The following is a 16,364-nucleotide window of genomic DNA, read 5'->3' as shown; positions in this document are numbered from 1 at the left end:
CCTTCTAGGCTTCACTAGGTTAACTCCTATTTGTGGACGAGAAAAGGATTCCAATCTTTCAGTTCGCTTACCGACCGGTGAACCGGACGAAGGTTCTATTCGATAGTTGATTTAGCACAATCTTGTCTTAAGCCCTTCTTTCTGTCTTCGATCCAGCCGAGACTGTGAGAGTTGTAGTGATGGACCCTGGGAATTGTGTCCCATCCCGGCCAGTTGAACTAAGATAAGTCCTTCTATCAACAGTTTGATTTTCTTTTCTTTCGATGTCGGTATAGTCTATTAGTTAGAAAGTTCATTTGAACGACTTTCACTTTCTTAGGCATGTAAGCATTTTAGACAAAGTAGCACTCGAATTCAGTTGATAATGTATGCCTTTCTTGCAAGTGAATACATGGTACCAATTGCTTTCTTTGGCCGACCTTGCTAGAGCGGGGTTCACACCTTAAAATGGACACCAGAGAAGGCATGACGAATAGCTCTCGGGCCTTGACGCCTACGTGTAAAAGTTTTCTTTTGGTCACGTATCCCTTGGCCTCTGAAAAGTATCATATTGATTTTCGTGGATCAATCCATATCTATCTATTAAGACAGCTAGCAAGTAAGAATCATTATTTCCCAAAACCATCGATTGAAAGCTTTGGATCTTAGGGAAGCCAGCGAGCTAGTACAGTACCTTTTAGCTTAAAAGCCTGTATAAAAAAGTATCTATCCAATATATTTACCTCTTTATTATCTTAGGAAAACCAGTATCTTTAAACCTCCAGTAGAAGCCCTGGCTCTATCGAACCGGGTTTTTCTGCCTTCGATTTGAGAGTATTCCCGTTCAAGGTAATTTATTAAGTCACTCGACCAACGGGAGAGGAACGAACGGGCATTGAGCAAGGATTTGACTGGTTGAATTAAACATTCTCTCCTCGGGAAAGGAGGGTGTAGCCACTCATTCGATTAGGGCCAGCAGCTCCTAAGTCCGAGCTTTGACTATTCATACGAGGCGACCGACTACAGCTCGACTGAGTTGGAGAGGAAGAGTTCGGGAAGGAAAGGTTGGTTCAAAGGGAGAAGCAGAGGTAGGAAGTGAAATATAACGCGGTTCATAGCTTTAGTAGCTGTAATGAGAGTAGTCGATCTTTCGTTTGTAAGTGAGTTGGGGGTTCCTCAACAAGGGAAATGAGTGAACAAAAATCTAATCAAGACGAAGAGGGGAAAATGAAGCCTTTATTTAAGATTCTCATCCTATGATTAAGGGTGATTGTCTGAACTGCTGTGCACTATGATCTTTTTTTTTTTCCGACGACGAGGGTTAGGATCGACGGGCAACCGTGTACCTCGAGAAGAGTATCGGCTCATCTTCTCCGTACTTAGGCTGCTCTTCCTCCGGGAGGATTTCATCAGCGGAACATTTTCTACGCTACGTTCGTCACCAACGTACGTCCCTAAAAAAAGAAGAAAAAGAGACTCTTTGCTGGTCAGATTGATTGAATGCTTTTATTCATGTCCAAGAGTCTGATTAGCCAAACGTGGACCTGCCCACCAACCGCCCTGGGCGCTGGTTCCTCAAAGTCAAAGCGCTAGTGCACACTTGAAGCGAAAGATTCTTCTTCTTTTGAGCGAGTGCCTTTTGCTCATAAAGTGTCAGATTGGATATTATCTTAGCCAGACGACCGGCCTACTATGTATGGGCACAGTCTTTGGGCGCTGCTTTATCAATCAAATCGTAGAAATGAATACGCGGAGATTCCTTTCCTTTTTTTTATGGAGAAGCTCATCTGCGCAAGCACGCTAGTGGGGAAAATTGCCGCTAAACTAAGCCGTTCGACAAATCCTACTGAAACTGAAAGAAAAGCATTCTATCCAGGGGAGGGGAAGATAGATAAAGAAGATGTCATAACAAACGAGTTTGATCTTCTCGGGTGGAAAGCACTTATTTCGCAAGCCAACCCATAATCAAATGGGCTAGAAGAACTGGAAGATCATGGATGCAGCAAGATCAAAACCAGCGGAAAGGCTAGCTTCATCAGAATAAGTACCCTGTGGAGAAGATGCTGCAGAAAGAGAGGCGAGGCTGAAGCTCTTGAAGAAGGAAGCCGAAGCCCTAAAATCGGTGAGGCGATAGCAAGAATCAACTAGCAATGTAAAGTAAAAGAGAAGTTGATTTCAATCCGTCAAATCACAGAATGCATCTAGACACAGAAAGAGAAAGGTCGCGGTGACGTTAATAAAGACGAGAGAGCAAGATTCCCTTCCCTCAAACCCGCGATGCGATCAAAAAGAAGGGGACGGTTCGAGTCCACTCGCCGTCAAGGTCTAATTCCGACATCAAGAATCACGTGAAAACGCGATTTGCGAGCTCCTTCTTTATCCGATAGCTGGGTTGGTTGCAACCACGTACTCGGTGTACTCTTACTGTTGAGGCTCCAGGGCTGCAGTGAGGGATTTTGGATACTACGTTTACCGATAAACAAAAACCAAACAAGTCAACGAAAAAGTGAAGGTTACGCATGCTGCTCAATTCACAACAAAACGAGCTTTTATCTACTTTTTTTCTCACCCTAAAAATCAGGCTAAAGCTACAGTAGCCACCAAGCATTCTTATAACAGTCTCTTCCTTCTCTAACACATGTCTACTTTGTTTTTCACCTTTGGTATTTTTCAAAAAAGAATAGGTCTTCTTCTTTCTTTCCTTCCCTTCGCTCAATCTTTCTTTCGAGTCCTTTTCAGTTTGTTACGATTCCATTCTTTCAAATGTACTAGTTCATTCAGTCTTGATCACTTACTCAATAAGCACTCTAAAGTGAAAGTCTATTCTATCTGCTTGGCTAAGTCTTATCCTCACTCATTCTGCTTCGGATTAGATTAGGTCCCTATCTGTACAACAAGTGTGCACACTTCAATCAAAGAAGGCTTAGCAGGGAATTCGCAGGAGGATCGTAGGGATGAATGACTGAGGAATGAATATGATATGGGGAGATCTTTGTTTGCATCGAGAGATTTAAGTACGCTAAGTGAAGTGGTCAATCTAGGATTACTTACTTTACTTTTTGTGTTCTCACTCAATCATTAATAAAAAAGATGGAGATTTCTCTTCGAACTGGTATACAATCGAAAAGCAAAGTGCTTTCTCTTTTTTTTATCAGTATGGATATTAAACTTCTATTCGAGATAAACGAAAAAAAAGAGTAACAAGGCTACTGTCAATCCTTGAAAAAGAAGGCTTCGAATTGACGAAGAAATTCCCTCATGTCGTTGTATGACGAAGAAGAAAGGATAGAGATCGACAACGGTCCTGCAAGCAAGTAAGCGCTTGCCTCTACCGACCTTATGAAAGAGCCATCGGTGACAACAACTCTGATAGAATCTTTGAGAAGACCCCAAGAGTCAAAAAGAATTGGTTGGATCAACCCAAGCCGAAGATCCACTGGGCAGATCTATATGTTCCAAGACCGCCTCTGCCGCCGTTGGACCAATCATTCGGCCGCTTCCCTGCAAGAAGAGGGTAATCCAGGAACTGCTGCCCAAGAAGAGATGGAAATGGAAGTCTGTTAAATCATCAAGACAGTAGTCTCTTCCCTTAACCCTTAAAAAGTCGGGGTGCATACCCTCTTCCCCACGGTTTTGAACCCTTTGCGACATAGCTGCAATTTACACTGTAGTTGAAGTTCTCGGTCCTTTGAAGATTGGGCAAACGTTTTTTCTAAGCACATACATCCAAATATCACGAGACGTTCTGAGTCTTTTCGTTGGACTAAGAAAAGAACGTCTTCGGCCATGGTTCCTATCATGAAACTTTTGAGTAGTCGGTTTGTTCTTCTCCCGGTTACGTACTCAGGGTTCATTATCTCACCTTTGTTTAATAAGTATCAAGAAAGTAAAGAAGTACTTTGGTTCTTTTCCAGTTCCATCAACGAAACTGAGACTTGTGCTTCAATCAAAGAAATTATCTTATTTTTCCATAGTAGGTAGTTCGTTTGTGTCAATTTTTTGGACACACAATTGGCGATGGACGGGAGACTCAGTGCTGAGGAGAAGGATGAGGCATGTCCCCCCCAACTTCCCCAGATGGACAGTGCCAATACCTTTTCATGGGGGCAAGTACGTATTATAGACCCGTTCACAGGTTACCGAGAGAATATCGAGGGATTCCCCCTTCCTGAGCGGGAGTGGGTATGAACCTGCACTCAACAAGACTTTCTATATGAATCTCATGGCTATCTCATTTCTTCTTACTCCCTCGCAGTTCTACAGGTCGGTGATGGAAAAGGCGGTACGCCTGATCGCAGCAACCAAGAACAAATGCTTATAACTTGGGAAAAAAGTTGCTTGAGTACATGTCGTGTCAGCGGGTGGACGCGGTAACGTGACGAATAATGCTCACAAGCCTTATACTTATAGAGAAAAGCCAAACTGACTCATATGTTGACCGCCCATTTGATGAAATGCAGGCACAGATAAATAGTATTCGAAGGAGCCTGACGAGGATGTAGATCCCTTGAGTGCAGGAAGAAAGAACAAAGAAGGGCAAAGGAAAGACTTCTAAGGAAAGCCCTTTTCCAGCAAGCAAGTAAGCGAGAGCGGGTAGTCTTTTCTAACTTCTACTAGGGCTATTCAAAGCATCGAGAAAGATGAATAAATCGAAAGCGAAGGCATAATAAAAAACTTAGCCGATTGAAATCCTTATGGACTTTCTACGACTAAACGATAGGGCGTACGGAGAGCATTAGCCTGATCGGGCAGCCACGCAATGTATTTCACTTCTAGTTACGCCGTCTTAGGTGATATGCGATGAGCAAGTAGCTGCAGCCTATGAACGGGAATTGGGCAATCTAGGTCTTTCTATCTCGTATCATAAATCCTTTCTTTCTCATTCCGAGTGAGGGACTTGACAAAGGACTTGTCGAGCCTTGCTGAACGCGCACCATCCATACGGAGCTATAGTGGTACATTTGAAGTACCGGTTACGGCCGTTTTCAACAATCTGTCGTCTCACTGGTGTGGGTTATAGGACCCTTTCTAAACTCGACCATACCCGCTCTATCCGTATCGACAGAATGCGTGGTATGTGGCTGAAGATGACTTTACCTGTAAGCCTATGGCTGGGTAGAGGCCGCCCTCGTCACCCTTATATCGTAGGTCACATCATCATCCCATATAAGCTTCGTCCTTGTGATTTGGTGGTCACGCCGGACGATGTCCATCTTCCTAAGATAAAGGATTTCTTGGAGTGGACGGTCCTTAGACAGTGGCTACGCTATGTTCAGTGGTTTTACTGCATAGCCTCCGGGTGTTACTCTTGATGTATTGCTGGATCCCATCCCGGTTACGAAAACAGGCGGGTTCTTTAATACTTGGATTACATTATTGAAGAGGGCTCACCACCCCGCTCTCTAACCTTGTAATGCTTATACCTTTCTCAGGTCCTTTCGAAGTTCTCAAGGGATAGACCTCTTGGGATCTCCTTTTGCCCACTCCACTAGCTTCGAATAAGAAAACCACCTTCTCCTCCAGGTCCTATCGAACCTACATCTTCAACCCTGGTGAGGAGAACACTTCCTTTGCTACTGATGCCACCAAGATCGGATTCTTCGCAGTCTTTTGAATAGCCTTCTGGTGTGACAATCTTACCATGGTTCTGTCGGAAACTAAAGGTCAGCAGTCTTTGAGGAGTACATCTTACGCCTACAAAGAATAGATTCTCCTGGTCGTCAAAGATCCAGAGAATGTCCTGAGGAGCCTGCAGGAAGGGGGGAGGGGATAAATAAAAAACTTCTGAAGCCGCCCCCCTACCCTATCTCTAAAGGCTTCGTTCGTACCGGCTTCCAACTGAACCAATTTCATTGCCTTGTCGCCCGCCGCTAGCAGAAGCTAAGCGCTTGAAAAGCGCGCTAAAAACGTTGCTTCTGTCAGCCTTTCTGTGCAACAGTCCACCAATAGCAGAAGAGAGGATTACCGTACATACAAGAGTCTTCCAGTTCTTACGTAAGCTTTTTCTTACCAGTCAAGTAGTACAACAGCTGTATCTTATCTTATAGCCCGGCGCGGCGGGTCGCCTTTTGAATTCCGTAGATAGAAGAAACTATTAGAAGGAGTAGGTGAGTGAGTGAGTCCTCACTGACCTGAGCGATTTCGATCACCTAGCAGGCCTTTTATTTGGTAGGTAACATCGCCGAAGCGTATCATCAGATTTTACTTCGAAGGAAGGAACTCGAAGTGAGACGGCACAGTCTTGTGCAACGCAACTACCGTTGCGCCTTCTATCATCAACTATCCGGTAGACTTGGTAAAAAAGGGCCCCGACTTATTTCCAGAATTAGAGTTCGACCGCAGCTGCCCCTTTTTTTGGGAGGATCAAGTTCCTTGCCAACTATCGACCCCGATCTCTTTTCATTTGTTTTGGGTATTACCAAACCTAGCCTAGCCTTCGTCAATTACACTAAAGCAGAGCACCCAACTATGGAAAGGCCCCCTTAAGGGTTAGGTTAGTCAATCCGGCCAGAGACGCGTTCGTTGACAAAACCGCCGTAGGAATAGAGACCTTTCAATAGAGCGGAGGCGAACTGATCAACGAGAAAGAGGCCCTACTCACTACAAACGAATACACCACAAGATCGAACTGCACTCATGCCTCTCCCGCATCAAGTTGACCACCCCCCCCTATGTAGTGATTCTATCAATCATGTACGTAGGTAGGCCCTCCATTCTGATTGGTATATCATGAAAAAAGAAAGCCATTTGCACCAGGCGCACTGCGCTTTCCTTGCCCAGATGTTTGTCTTTCTAAGTCAAGTAATGGTGACCCGCCGAAGACTGGAGCCTCGTAACATGTTGACGAAGACCTCCGAACTGAGGGTTCGATCAGTAGAGGGGACGACTTAGCCTCCCCGGAAGAAGAATAGCCCCGCTCTCTAGCCGACTGATGCCGTTGATCATATAACTGAGAGGGAACGTGTCACATTAGAGGTGAACGATCAGAGATGTCCTATAATCACCACGATGAGGCCGGTCCCTCTTTTAGTAGACTCAGCTATGAATATGAATGAAGAAATGAATGCCGGGCTCTTTCTTTCACTGCTAACCCCAAGAAGTTTCTTAATGCTGATACTTTTTGTTTCGTCGAGCCCCAAGCTTGTGGTCCTCCTTTGAGTGTGGGTTCAATTGGATGAATCCGTCAAGTCAAGGTCAACGTACGTAGCAGCAAGGATGGTGCATCGCCTATTTCTCGTTCTCGCTCGGGAGCCAAAACGAACACGCCTGATACCTACTGTACTGGACCTTCGACCAGGCATTCTACCCTTGTCGAATCGGAACCAACCACCACTGCATTGCGCTCGAACAGTTGAGCGGCCGCCGGCCGGCAACTTCCGTACACAGATATAGATTCATTCTTCGTACCTGGTCCAACCTCACAACCCTTCGCGGGTTGGTCAGAAGTCAGTCTTGTTTGGTAAGACGGAATTGGACAAAGAAAAGAGAGTGCTCGACCGGAACAACGGCCAACAAAGACCGTAATTACATAAACCATATCCTCCCCTTATCCGTCTTTAAGGCTTTAAGGCGAACCGTATGGCGGCTGGAAAGAAAGAGACCTCACCTTCTCGTAGATGGTGTCAGTGAGAGCAACTTTTTTATCCCCCGTTGACCTTCTTTTTTAGATAGAATCTTCAATGAGTGGAAAGAAGCAACCTTACTAATAATAAGAAAGGTGCTTGTTGAGTAAGGCCGGCTTTAGAGCCCAAGCCCCTTTAATATGATGAGAAGAAGAGGGGCCGCCCTCTTTTCTTTTCCGCACCAATCCTTATTTACTACTACATCTTTTTTTGGGTGTATAGCTCAGTTGGTAGAGCATTGGGCTTTTAACCTAATGGTCGCAGGTTCAAGTCCTGCTATACCCAAACCTACCTTACACTATACTATTAGTAAGGATGCGTAGTAGCGTTCAAAGATCACTCTTTGGCCTTTAGACTCGCTTCAGCGACTTCGCCCTTGTTGTGACAAGGGGGGTGAGCCGCTCCAAGTCGAAAGCGATAGCGAATCCCGAACTTGCCCACGCGCACCCAAACCGGCCTCAAAAAGCGATCGGAAAGCGAAGCCCTTCCTTCCAATCCAAGCCAGCGAAGCCGCCCCTATATCTAACCACCGCTCCCCCCGATCACATATTAGCTCGATTTTCTTGACGGCTTGAAGGCGAAGCCGCCTATTTCTTAGGGCAAAGGGCGCTCCCTCCTCCTAACTCCTTCCACTTCTCCCAGGGGCAGGGACTACGGCTTTCCCTTCGGGGAATAACTCCGTGGGATAGAAGAATAGGCTGTTTGCAAGAAAAGGTTTGACAGGAGAGGGAGGAAGACACTCGAGCTAGATAACAGATCTGCGGGGGAAGTGGAAGTCTAAGAGCGAGTACCTCGAAAGCGAGCACGAAAGGAAGGCTTGAAAGGAAGAAAGCTCGGATTCGAGTTATGGCGCAAAGCCTTTATATTATGCCCTTCTTTTGACTATTTTCTTTACGAGGTAATGAGTCCTCTATCAAGACGTCCCCCGTCAATCTTTGCTCACACTCCAAATTGAATGATCGAAAGCCCAGATATCGAATTGAGCACTCGTACTTCGCTAATTCTTCCCCGAGTAACTGTATAAACGCCGATTCACGAGCTTTCGAGAACTCGGAGAGATCTACTTGAAAGGAAGACTCCCACTACGCGCTAAGATCATGTAAATGAAAGTCTTCCAACGCTTCTCGAAACTCCCTCATCTTGCTAGGTGCTCTATTCTCGGACCACTTTACGTTCTTTTCGCTCCTCTCACATTCTAAAGAGCGTCTTCAAGCCTTCGCTTCCTTATGAGATTACTTTGTTGAACCGATCTACATCTACGGAACCAACTTCAACTGTACCAACCCGGATAGTTGCTTCCCCACCTTGGCTTTCCCACCTTAAGTTTCACTTTCACATGGATTTGACCTACCTTCTGCAATAGAGTGATCTAAGACTTTTCTTCGCTTCGGGGGATGCCCTTCTTCCCGGATCACTACTCATCTTATTTATTTTATTTCTCGGGTGCGCTATTTACCTTTCACACTAGAGTCGTGCTTTCTAATCGCAGAAATGGATCTGACCACCAAGGGCATAGACTCTCGTATAAGAAAGGCACACAGCCACATCACAGCCAAAAGCATCAAAATCATTTTTTCGCAGCTTCCTTTCGCCCGTGGTAGTCCCGTTCAGAAGAAGGTCTTTAGCGGGATAACCGGAATCTACGATGCTAGTGAAAGGAATTCACATAGTGACTGTAAAAAGGAAGGATAAAGACTGAAACTTAAACCTCAAATCAAAGCAAGCAAGGATTTCGCAGCAATTGAATCAGAAAAAGTAGCAATAGCATTGTCAGGAGCAGGAGGAGAAGAAGATGCCATTGAATCTGCTGTTAGTAAACAGATGGTAGAAAAATCCCCTGTTTAAGGAATAAGAGCTTTATAGAATGCGCCTTACCTTCTTACTTTCCTGTTGATTAAGCTCTTGTATGGGCAAATGCCAATAGTTCAGATATCTACGAGCACAGAATAGGATATGGGGCATTTTCACGTGAAGAAGCCATTCTTGCAGCAAGAGCGCATTCTGCCTTTATTGATTCAATTCCTTCTCTCAGGTCAGCTTTGTGGCAGGTCAACCTCTTGGATATCACTCCTCTTGGCCTTTGTTTGCTCTATCGCACCATATTCTGGTGTGGTGGGCAGCAGAGCAGGTGTTACCTGGGTTCGCTTTTGATGGGTACGCAGTACTAGGTGATGACGTTGTCATTGCTGACACATCAGTAGCTGCCATGTATGAAAAGGGTTTGAAGAAATTGGGGTTTCAATTAGTTATCAAAAGTCCCTCATTTCTCAATCTGGTCGGCCGAGTTTGCGAAGCGGTTCAGGGTACGTTCTTTTACTAAGGATTTTTCTCCTGTGTCAATCCGAAACCTCATGAACTCATTCCACCCGTTTTGACTGATGGCAGTCCATAACGTATACTCATGCAAGAGGCGAAACTCCTCCATATTATATACAGCCCATTTAAATATCTTAGGCAAGTGTTCGAAATCATCTCTGTGCGGTTTCGTCCTGAGTATCGACCTTACTCGAACCAATAGCTACGGCGCGTAAGCGTTGTTTTTATGTTCGGGGGTTTGGCAACCTGCTCCTAAGGCCATAGACTGGAGTATAATTTTTGTGAAAGGGATAGATGGACCACGCTATCTTAGTTTAGTGGATAGCAGCACAGGGAAGTAGGGGTAAAAAGGACTCTCTACTCTCTTTCGAGATCATACGGGCGGACACTAGGTGCTGTTACGGGTGTTTTCGAATGCCCTGCCGACAGCATTGCTCTCCTTTAAGGAACCAATGGTGCCATGTTCCGCCGAACAGAAGCGACTGTAGGGAGGAGAGCTAGCCGACCGAAGCGAAGGACGAAAGCCTCTTTGAAAGCCGCTGTTGAATCAGTAAATGTGGCAACTGGTGGTAACGTATTCAAATAGTTGATTCCGTGAAAGAAACCTCCCTCTTACATAAGGAAGTTAGAGCCCTCTTTCTTCAGTCATTGATAGAGAGGAATGCCCTAGGGGTTCTCTTGGCGGAGGAATGGAACCTGTTGGAGAGGAAGAAGCGCAACTAGTCCTTCTAAGTAAAAAGTATTTTGTCTCTACACCGATCCGATCTGGAGAACGACTCGGCTAGCTTTGAAGAGAAGACAGAGAGGGTAGGAGGTGGGATTTGCATGGCAGGTCTACGAACCTGGGCTTTGGCAAGACTTGGGATAGGCAGAAATTGAGGAAAAGTCACTCGCGGAGAAGAATCATTCAATACCCTGAAACTCCCAGTAAAAGATTCAAAAGCAAGGTAAAGTAGTTCATTCGGGTGAGGAAGTTCACTCGTTAGGGCGAGGCCGAGACGAAACCTTAATTTTATTAATATTAATAAGGATATCAAGATTCCAGGGGAAGACTACTCTTAGGAAATTATCCTTTAATCCAGCAGTGGCGATAGAGATCGAGTCAGTAACCGCAACTCTCTCGTCTGTTGTCGGAGGGGCTAGGCTACTATAAGGGATAGATCCCACAGCCAGAAAAAGCTCAGGATAAGCATTTCTTTGAACAGCAGAAAAGACTGGATCTGAGAACGAAAAAGCTGTCGAACGAACAAGTAGTCCCATCCCACGCCTTACTCTTCGAATGCTTTGGGCATAGTTCATAGAAAGATTCATGCTAAGGACTAGCGCTCCGTTGCTGCACTCTCACAAAGCAGACTTCCCCGATTAGGACTATAAGACATGGGAGAGAGGATTCGGCAGCATTGCTATTGAATGGAATAGAAGAACCACATTGCCGAATGCAGTTAGCTAGAAAAAAAAGCAGCTCATGACCCGAGGGAAGGTGCTATACTATAGAAGAAGTTATTGTCGTACTCCTTCAGCCCACATCAAGACTATGTTCTGGTTTGTTTCCTAAAGTAAGGAGGTAGTTCGACTAGCTTGAAGGCAGGCAATTGCCTTATAAAAGGTTAAGGAAGAAGAAGAACGAACTCTTAACTCGGAATCGAATCCGCTCTTCCATTCTTTTTTGATTTGAAGGAAAAAAGGCGGCTATTTCAGCCGTTGGGCTTGGAAGAGATTGATTTGAAGATCTCTCCTCATGCCATACCACGTATATAATTAAAATTCTAAAATCACTTGCATTCAAACTGATCAATGCTACGGGGCATGAACTAAAAGAGGCTAAACTCTCACCTCTCTCTTTCTTTCTCTCTCAGTTGGTGTCGTGGATACAGTCTATGAGATTCCGGTTCTTTTTCCAGTCCCGTATTAGAAGGTTGAATTTTCTTTTGCTTGAGTAGTTTGTGTAATGAAGGGAGGGACTGATCTTTGAGGTTGGAGAAGCATTCCCGATCGTCTCAGGCCTAAGACTTCCAAAGCCTATCAGCCCACCTTGCCTTTCAGCCTAATCCGTCTTGGACGTAATCCTTCTTTCGGTTTGAGCGAGGGAGGTTGCTTACTTCCAGACCTTCTTCTATCGAGTAAATGGTACCATTAGTTATGAGGAAGGAGCGAGATAATCCTTGTTCCGTTAGTTGACTTTTCTGTCTTGTAAGTGAGTTATTTTTTTCAAGGGGTATCACCATCCCCCGCACCTCTTATTGGTGGAAGTGCGATTGGCTTTCTTATTCGTCTAAGTAAGGTGCATTGGCTTCCTGCTTGACCCGAATCGAAGCAAGTCCTTTTTTTTCCTTCAATCAGAGTCAGGGCATCAGATCGAGGGTAAGGGGTTGTTCCTTGTCTAGTCCCATTGCTCTATCTCTGATAGCATGTTTCCGAAAATGGAAAGAGCCTTATAGTTTTTGTTCCGTGAGGGTCTTTCTCATTTAGAAAATCATCCAAAGCCGATCTCTTCTTTCTCTTTCCTTCCTGTCTAACTGGCACCGAAGCCCCTTAAGGGGAGACTACTTTCATTCTCTTTCTAAATAGGATTGCAAGCCTTCCATTCGGTACGTTAGCCTTCCATTAGCTGGTCCATTCGTCTTTAGGTCTATTACCCTCAGTTGGTAAGTTGGTTCGGAGAACGAGGGTAAGAGGTCACCATCCACGAGCCTTTCTTCAAGTCTTCCACCCGTCTTATTGTTAGTGGAACTCTTTGCTCCTACCATTCGTTCTCAGTCCTCTACCTAGACATTATCGGAATTACATTACTCTTTGAAAGAAGCCTGCTTTACTAGAGCTATCTTTCCCCTGTCGAATTTTTGAATAGGATGTCTTTGCTTTCCCTCTTTAGTTTCAATGCTGTAATAGTACTTACTTACACTACTTTTAGACCTTCGAATGAAAGTGAAATGGAGATTTCTATCAAAGCAAAGAGAGTTGGAAGGCTGGAAAGCAATAGCTTACAAGATACTCGAGACTAAGGTTCTTAAAGAAGGCAGCCAAATCAGCAATAGAAGAGAACTCCAGATAGTTGAATAGCCGAAAAAGAGCCTAGCTCGATTACTGGAACTAAACAGCAAGCCCCTACCTTACTTATCGAGAAGGGATATTCTATTAGTAAAGTAAAGCACCTTTCTTTATTAGTAATTCGCTCGCTTAAGGAAAAACAGCCTTAAAGGTATAGCTAAAGAAAGGCTGTAGAGAAGAAAGAGAGGGTGGTCGTAGATCAGGCTTCAACTCGAGAAGCAGCCCCCCCAAATCCTCTTCAGAGGAAACCATTCCTTTGGCTCTGGAGTTCATAGTTCGAAGAGCTCGTCCCTCTTGGGAAGCCCTATAGCTTACTTAAGGCGGAATTGGCAAGCGAAGCGGAAGATTAAGGCTAGGAAAGAACTCTTCCAAAAGATATTCTAAACAGCTTTCCGGTCAATCCATGAGATCAAGCACGTAGGGATTTTAGGAAAGAGCAAGCCTTTCTACAGCGAAGGCAAGCAAATGATCTGCATATTCCCTAATATAGAAGTAGCCCATTGGCTTGTTTGGACCGCTCGTATATAAGTATTAGCTCTTAGGGACCACCATCGAAGGTATGAACTAAGTCGAGAGCAACCATGGACTAAATAGAAGGCAAGCAATTGAATCACTGGGAACTGACTTAGCCATATTATGTATTCCGTATGTAAGGTCTTGGTCTTACCATATTAGTATAGTTAGTTTCATTGATTGCGGATTGCGTTTCTACGCTTTCAAAAAAAAGTACGTTTTTGGGGATCCTTCGCTGGCTCCGTGACAACAGATACATTTACATAAATGAATTCTTTGTGGACCGTATCCGACGAACCGCAGTTACCGACAGCTATATACGTTAGGCTGAGATGGAATCCTCTTCCCTCTCTGATCCGTTGGGCTGCTTGCTGCTGGTACGCCCTTTCTGACATGTCCACATTAACATTCAATACGGGTGTGATCCACCAGATCCACGTTCTTTACTTTTTCCGCCTTTCTGAGGTGCTTTGACTTGTCTTACTTGGAATCTATTTAGCGGCGGGCATCTCGGTCCGGAGTGAGCACTTCAACCGAGGTAGGGAGCACTGCCTTACTTTGTTTAGTGTTCCCAGCTACCCCAGCCCCTAAGATCAACCATACTAGGAAGATTGGTAGGACGGGAGGATATAAGTACTGCTTTCGGCTGTTCGCCCTTTGGGTGAATAGCGGCCTTCCTTACAGGGAATGGTCCCTTAAAGTCTAACCGACGTTCTTGGTCAATAGAGGAGGCGACTCAGTTCATTTAGGAACAAGGTTCCCGGGACGGCTTTCTGTAACGCGGGTAAATTCAAATGGGAAATTGACTGATTTCGGCTGTTATGCTATTGTTTATTTGTCACATTCCATACCTTTCCAGTGTGATCTACTACAATTCGTTATTGTAGACCTTCTTAGCGGTGACACTTGAGTGTCCCTAGTATCCCCTCTACTAAATAGAGTTGTCTAAGACATAGGCTTCTTTCTTCGCAATTGCCTGTCCTCATTCTATCAGCGGGGATTCTTAAGAGATGTAGTTTAGCCGCCTTTCTCAGTATATATTGAAGTAAAAATTCTTCTATATATGGAATATATGGGCATTCTGCGTGGCCTTGACGTCAACTTTGATTGACCAGTTCCTTAAGTCAATAGAGACCTCTCTTCAAGAGTTCATTCTTCAACAATTGAATCAGATCAGAAAGCTCAAGAAAAGAAGCTACTCCAGATAGAGGGAAAGGCTTCCCCGTAGGAGAGAATACCTGGTCACTACGAAAGAAGAACGGGCATCACTAAAAGAGCTCATCGCTTTCGGGTAGTCTGCTTTCTATCTTGATAATCCAAGAATAAATCTCTTCTACTAATACATTCACCGAGGGGACGTCTCGGTCTACGGGCCGGGTCGTGGAGGGGTAGTCCCTCTCTGCTTTTTCCACTCGAACCATAACCGGAACTGGAACCTCCATCTAGACCTAGACCTGACACCCGCATACCGCATATGCCTGTGGTTCTGGTACAGGTAGTTGTGTATTGAATCTGCTGACAGTGAGGGCTGTAGCTCGGGGAAGCTTTGCCTGTAATCGATGGCAGAACGACTCCTCCCTTTTCCGTTAGCCCAATCCGCTTTATGATCCCAGTTGGTGCTAATCTTATATCGGGCTAATTCAATGTTCAACAAATAGTTGAGCGATGGAAGGACAGGACAAAGGAACTGAATATAACAATACAAAGCGAGACCAAGAAGGGATATGACCAAAAAGGCCTTATCACGAGCTGGAGTCGAACCAGCACCTCTGGGAGAAAAAGACAGGCCCAGCGAACTACCTTTTATTCTGATCGTGACAAAAAGAGAGAAGAGAAAGAACCTTCGGATAAGAAGAAAGGAAGTATGACCGAAGAGAAGTAGAGCGCCTCACTTTCTTCGATAAACGATAGAGTGAGAAATTACATAAAGTAAAGTAGTAAGCTACTGGCGCTAAGCTGCTGGATGCTTCTGATCAATAGGAATAGGAGGAAGAGGATCAAATCTTATAAATGCAAAGAATTGGTCAAGTAGTCAAATTTTTACGAGAGGCGCTCGGCCCCCACTACACGGGGCTCATCATTATCTTGGTATTATTAATTATTCTTTTTGGACTCATTATTATTTTTTGGGCAATCACTCTGACTTGGCGGTATCATAGAGATAACAGCAATCAATATTATAACTTTTCACGCGATGTCTTGGAGTGGAATAAGAAATGCAACGTTCCTATCCACTTTGAGGCAGGTTGGGCCAAAGGAGTTATTATCTATCCCGTCTTTCCTCCTACGCCTAAGGATGAAAAGCCAAAAGAAAAAGACCCCAAAACAGATAATGATGAGCAAGTGTAGTGTTTTCCTACCCCATACACGATTGGCCTTTCTGATCTTATTTGTATTCATTGGAATGAAGGTTTAGGACTAACAGACAAGAAGTCCTCTAAAGCGGTTGAGAGGCATCTTTCCGAAAAGAAAGCGGGTAGGCCGCCGATGTTTTTTTTTCGACCCAAACCACACCTCTGTGCGCCCTGGCCGGGCTGACAGGTTTTTGGCGCCAAAAAGTGAGGGAGAGAGAGAAATCTCTCGTTAGGTCTTGGTATGGTTGCCGCGGGTTGTCGTCGGCCCGACGGACTTTGGGAGAAGAAGCCCTTCTCCCCCCGGATGTAGTCTTTCTTTTGTCGAAGACGAACCGGGTTACCAAAGTCACGATCATAAAGGTTGAAATCCAGACCCGCATCTGGAGAGGCTGGTTCGAGTCCAGTTCGTGACAAGGAAAGCTGTTCAATCGCTCTCAATCACTCGCCCTTAAGAAAGGGGCATCCCTAAAAGCGAGGCTATTTCACAAGCCATCAGACACGAATACAGCGAAGACTTCGACAGCTTAGAATG

At 44.9% G+C, this 16,364-nt stretch overlaps 1 non-coding gene across 1 annotated transcript; it reads left to right on the top strand.

Annotated features, from left to right (window-relative positions):
• Window positions 1-7,813: 7,813 nt before the first annotated feature.
• TRNAK-UUU (transfer RNA lysine (anticodon UUU)) lies at window positions 7,814-7,886 on the top strand. The gene has a single exon. It is a non-coding gene; the product is annotated as a tRNA-Lys (tRNA).
• Window positions 7,887-16,364: the final 8,478 nt, after the last annotated feature.

The sequence above is a fragment of the Hevea brasiliensis genome, unplaced genomic scaffold (assembly GCF_030052815.1).
Source record: "Hevea brasiliensis isolate MT/VB/25A 57/8 unplaced genomic scaffold, ASM3005281v1 Scaf44, whole genome shotgun sequence".
Lineage (NCBI taxonomy): Eukaryota > Viridiplantae > Streptophyta > Magnoliopsida > Malpighiales > Euphorbiaceae > Hevea > Hevea brasiliensis.
The sequence above is the reverse complement of the archived record's forward strand: the minus strand, read 5'-3'. Positions and strand labels throughout refer to the sequence as shown.